Genomic DNA, 6,000 nt, shown 5'->3' with positions numbered 1-6,000 from the left:
CTTTTGTTCCCATATGCCTGAGGACTCCCCCAGTCAGAGATAACCAAAGATTCTCCCATAAATTCCTAGAATGTCCCCTAGGGGGCAATATATCTTTTTTTGCAAACCATTGTCTTAGACCAAACCTGGGTTATGAAAAAGAGCAAATGGATGAATTGTTAAATTTCAGCTGGATGACGGCTGGGCGCGGTGGCTCACGCCTGTAATCCTAGCACTATGGGAGGCCGAGGCGGGCGGATTGCTCGAGGTCAGGAGTTCGAAATCAGCCTGAGCAAGAGCGAGACCCCTGTCTCTACCATAAATAGAAAGAAATTAATTGGCCAACTAATATATATAGAAAAAATTAGCCGGGCATGGTGGCACATGCCTGTAGTCCCAGCTACTTGGGAGGCTGAGGCAGAAGGATTGCTTGAGCCCAGGAGTTTGAGGTTGCTGTGAGCTAGGCTGACGCCACAGCACTCACTCTAGCCCTAGCAACAAAGCGAGACTCTGTCTCAAAAAAAAAAAAAATTTCAGCTGGATGACTACCTTTCTAGAAGGAACCAAACTTATACATTCTTGGTACCAGAATGTGATGTGACCGCATTCCAAGGTTAAGCACTGGAATAGTTAACAAGAGTACCAACCTGTTTATATAGAGCTTTTCATTTTGCCAAGCACTTCAGAGATGCTATTTCGTTCAGCTGTCACAAGAACCCCCTACGTAGATTGTTCTTCTCCTCACTTGTAGACGAAGAAGCTGAGGTACAGAGAGAAAGGTTATCATGCCCTGTAGACCAGGCACTGCCAATTGTCATAGAATTGTCTCAGCATGTATTTTGACAGCAGCATGACAGCAGCCAATTCATGATGAACATCACTGGCCATTGCTGGAATACAGGATAATTGTTCCAAGCCCTCATGTGAGGAATCTGAGGCTTGCAGAGGGAGAGGGATTGTGTGATGAGGGAGGAATCACTTCCCCTCCCTGCTGGCAGAGAGCCATCTGTTAGGGGATAGCTGAAGGGACAAAGCCCTGGGTCTGGAGATGTTAATCACTCAAAGTCACAAAAATGGGCCCAGAAATGGAGAAGGATGGTTTGGAATCTAGCACATTATAAATGTCCGTTCCTCATCATCTTCTGGGGATGACAGAGATTCCTGATCTTCTGCCCCCAATATCCTCTCCATATTTCATTTATTCCTATTCTTTTTTTTTTTTTTTTTTTTTTTGAGACAGTCTCGCTTTATTGCCTAGGCTAGAATGAGTGCCGTGGCATCAGCCTAGCTCACAGCAACCTCAAACTCCTGGGCTCAAGCAATCCTTCTGCCTCAGCCTCCCAAGTGGCTGGGACTACAGGCATGCGCCACCATGCCCGGCTAATTTTTTCTATATATATTAGTTGGCCAATTAATTTCTTTCTATTTATAGTAGAGACGGGGTCTCGCTCTTGCTCAGGCTGGTTTCAAACTCCTGACCTCAAGCAATCCGCTCGCCTCGGCCTCCCAGAGAGCTAGGATTACAGGCGTGAGCCACCGCGCCGGGCCTATTCCTATTCTTTATCCCATTCAAATGGATCCTGGCCCCAAACAATCAGATATCAGAGCCTGTCTGCCCCTGGTGTGCATGAAGGACACCACCTCCAGGGGCCCTCAGCCAGCATGAGGAGGTGCAAGGGGACTCCAAAGGGCAGGCCTGAGTTCTAATTGAGCTGCACCCCCAGACCTGCCAGATCAACTGGCTCATATGGGGTGAGAGAAGCCAGTCTGAGGCAAGGAGCAATGATTCCTCACCCTTACTTTCCAAGTTGAGGTGACTCTGGGCTCATGACCACCTGATGCTGGAAACACTCTCAATGGAGGCTCTCTCCTTTACCCTTCTCCCAACCCAGCAGAGCTCTGGGGCTGCTTAGGACTCACTTATTCTGGTCAGAGTGGAAGGAGAAGGCAGCTGAATCCTCTCCCTGACAGGGCACATGTTTCTCTCCCAGCTCTGATTCAGGGTTGCTTTCTCAGGTTGAAGTTTCCAAAACTCGGTTGCAGATCCATCATCTCATCCGTAAGCATGGACATCTCCCAGCAGGAACAATATCATCTTTGAGGATTGCTGGTTGTGATAAACAGCATTTTATTCAAGTTCCCACTTAAAAAGGAAAGAAAGAAAGGGAAAGAAGGAAAGCATTTGTTCATAGTAATAGCTGTCATTAAGTCAGCACCTACTATGCGCCAGGCATCATATTCTGCTTTCCACACACAACCCAGTTGCATCATCACAAGAGTCCTATAATAATAACTACTATTATTATCCTCATTTTTCAGATGAGCAAACTGTAGGTAAGAGAAATTGAAAAACATGTTCAAAGTTAGAAAGTGAAAAAATAGCAGAAACAAAATTTGAACCCACAACCATCTGACTCCCAAGAGTGTACCCATTTCACTAGCTGCCCTGCCCTTACCTAATCCTCCTTCCACCCTAGTGAAACAGAGCTTCTTATTATCACCCCCCAGGACAGATGAAGAACTGAACCTCAGTAGTACTGACAATGTTACTGTCCATGGAAGTAGAGAGAGGGCAGCTGTCACCTCCTGCATTTGCTCAGGGTAGTGATGAGCTTAAGAGCACAAGCTCAGGTAAGAAAGGGATTCAAATTGAGGCTGAGATCCTCACTAGTTGGGTGACTGTGGGCTGTTACCATTTTTAGTTTCAACCCTTTAAAATGGGGATGATGATAATAACAGTGTCTGGTTTTAGGGCTGCTGTGAGGTTTAAGCAAGATAATGCATGTGAAGTGTTGTGCATATGGAAACTGTCATTACTTAAACTCCTCTGCCTCTGCCTTAGAGATTCAGATTTTGTTCAGATGTTTGACATATTATCATAATTAGTTACGTAGCCAATGCTTCTGAACCTGGCTGATGTAAGAATTACCTGCCAAAAGTACACGTGCTTGGGCACCACCCCAGGAGATTTTTATTTAGGAGGACTGGGATAGAGCCTGGGCCTTTTTATCTTTAATAAATTCCCTGGTAATTCTAGTGCACAGCCAGGTTTGGGAGAACCAAACTACTAGCATAGACATCTCAGTCACAATGGGGAAGGAACTCTGGTTGGTTCCTCTCCAAATCCCCTGCTCCCCTTGTCACCACCAGCACCCCTTTCTCCCAGGTCCTTCCCATTGGCTTGTGAGTACTCTCCCCAAATCAAGGACTCTGGCCTTGCAATGAGTCAGTGGCAATCAGAGTCCCATGGAGCCTTGCCTTTCCAGAGCCTGGGAACCCAGCATGGGCTGGGAAGCAGGATGCCAGGGTTTGTGCTCTGGCTTTGCCCCCTTCTGACTCACCGGTGGCCAAGGGCCAGTCTCCAAGCCTCAGTTTGCTCATAGGCAATAGACAGTCAATAAAAGCAGAGATGCCTGTTTGAACTCTGCTTCCTTAGGATGTGTTCCTGGCACTTGACAGCCGGAGAGCAGTTGGGGGACACCTGAGCAGGAAGTGGGGGGATAAGGAGGAATCTTGCATGACAGTGATTTCCCATTAACATCTCATTTGATTCTCGCAATAATGGGGAATAAAGTCCAGTGTTTACCTTGGCTTATAATATCTTCTATGATCTATCCCTAGCCTTTGATCCAATGTCTTCTTATATCCCTCCTTTTCTGGCTTTCTTCTTGTTCTTTGGATGCTCCAAGCTTGTTTCCATCTCAGAGTCTTTGCACTATTTACAGTTTGAAATGCTTTTGCCATGGATGAAAACAAATCTGTATCTTTCTTCTTTTCTTTTGAGACAGAGTCTTGCTTTGTTGCCCAGGATAGAGTGAGTGCCGTGGCGTCAGCCTAGCTCACAGCAGCCTCCCGAGTAGCTGGGACTACAGGCATGTGCCACCATGCCCGGCTAATTTTTTCTATATATATTAGTTGGCCAATTAATTTCTTTCTATTTATAGTAGAGACGGAGTCTCACTCTTGCTCAGGCTGGTTTCGAACTCCTGATCTCGAGGTATCTTCTTATTCACGCCTCAGCTTCCATGTTACCTGCTCAGAGAAGGCTTTGCTAATCAGTCATCAAATCTAAAGTGTCATCCTGGGCACTGGGACACACCATCCCATAGCACATCATTGTATTTTAACTTCATCTTAGCACTTATCACTATAGGATATATTTTTCCTTGTTTATGTACTTAATGTGTTGCCTGTCTACTATGGAATGTAAGCTCCATGAAAGCAGCTCCTTGGCTGTCCTGTTTATTGCTGTGTCTCCAGCGCCTGAACAGTGTCCAGTGAAGGTTTGTGGAATAAATGAGTTCATTAGTTTGCCCGAGCATGGATTGTGATTTCTTTCTTTGGTCAGTGGATACCCAAAGTTCTCAGAGGGGAAATGGCTGTCCCAAATCCAATTCAGACCTTTTATCGTCTTTCTTCAGGCCCTTCCTGTAAAACCTGGCTGACATACAAACCTAGCTGGGGTGAGGCTCTCAGGTGTGATGAAAGCTTGGAGTTGCCCCATGAACAGGGCTCAGGCTGATGTGGGGGTGAGAAGGCGGAAGGACAGAGCATAGAAGGGAGAGGCAGGCTGGGACAGGAGAGCAGGGTGTGAATCTGGCAGCGGGTGGGGGAAGGGGGTGATTTGGCCATGTGTCAGGAAGTGTTTCCTTCCACCCTCCCCTGAGGAGAGCCTGACCCTGAGGTGGTTTTGTTTTTGGGAAGCAGGTAGTCAAGCAGCTGGGGAGGGAGGACAAAGGTGTGGCCTGGGTGGTGACATCCAGTGCGGTCTTAGGCCTGATACTGATCACCCAAAGGAATAATCTCACAGTGGCTCTTGGCCAAATAGGCGACAGGTGAGCTTCCATCAGAAACCAGTCCAACTACAATGTAGAGCCTTAAACCTGGCCTAGGGGCAGGCAAAGGGTCTAGGGAAGGGAGAGAAAAGAGGTCTCTAAGGAAATAGAATGGTCAAGGTGAATGCTTAATGATAATAACCATAACAACAACAATCACAAAAGGTCACATTTATTGAGAATTTATGCTATGCCTGGCACCATACTATATGTGTTCCCTCATTCCTTCCTCAAAAAGCTCTGTACAAAGTAGGCATTATTATTATTGTTATTATTCCCATTTGAGATGTGAAAACTGAGGCTCAGTGAGATTAAGCATTTTTTCCAGGGTCACATAGTATCAAAGGCAGGATTCAAACTCATGTCTGGGGTGAGTCTAGTGCACTATGAAAACCTAAGCCTGAGGAGGGTTGCCAGGGGCAAGAGTGTAGAGCCAGATTGACCCCTGCAAAGGTGGGGGTAGGTAGGGACAGTGGGATAGACTGTGTATAAATAACAGGCCTGTTTTTATCCCTACACACAGGCAGAATCAGGGAAGTGTTCTATCTGGCACAATTTGAGGGCTCTGAATGCCAACCCAGTCCTGTGTCAACTCCCTCCCCAGCACGTCCCTGGGAGCTGAAATACCTACTGAGAGAGTCATTTCTTTGGGTCAGGACATTGACTCCAGAAGACCCCGGTAAAAATACATGGGTTGGAAGAGAGACACCGGGCACCTGTTGAACATAGCCATGTAGGTTAACCAGCTGGATCCTATGGAAAGGAAGCTCACTTTTTATGTTGGGGAAGAAAGTGGCATTCAAAGGCAGGGGAAAGTATGAGGCATGTTTTACAACCCCAGAAGCCTGGGAATTAGAATCCATAATTCAAAAATTTTAATGTCCCCTGGGGAGAAAGACAGGGGAAAGCCACTCCAGCGTCTGGGAGAATACTAACTTCCTTTGCTTTTGCTGGATTGATACCAAGTGCCTGCAACTTCATCTCTGGTTATCTCCGGCTCTTGAGAACTGCTGACATTCAAATGTCTAATTTTTAAATGATAAACGAATTGTTATTGTTTACTACGTGCTGTGTTGGAAGGCAAAAAGGTGAGCTTCTGAAACTCGGAGAGTGACACGAGTGGAGACTCCTGGTATGGAGCAGGGACTGTCCATAGGACCAGGCCCGGAAAGAACTCGGCAGTCAC

This window comes from Microcebus murinus, chromosome 21, assembly GCF_040939455.1.
Source record: "Microcebus murinus isolate Inina chromosome 21, M.murinus_Inina_mat1.0, whole genome shotgun sequence".
In the NCBI taxonomy this organism is placed as follows: domain Eukaryota; kingdom Metazoa; phylum Chordata; class Mammalia; order Primates; family Cheirogaleidae; genus Microcebus; species Microcebus murinus.
This window is presented reverse-complemented; position numbering follows the sequence as displayed.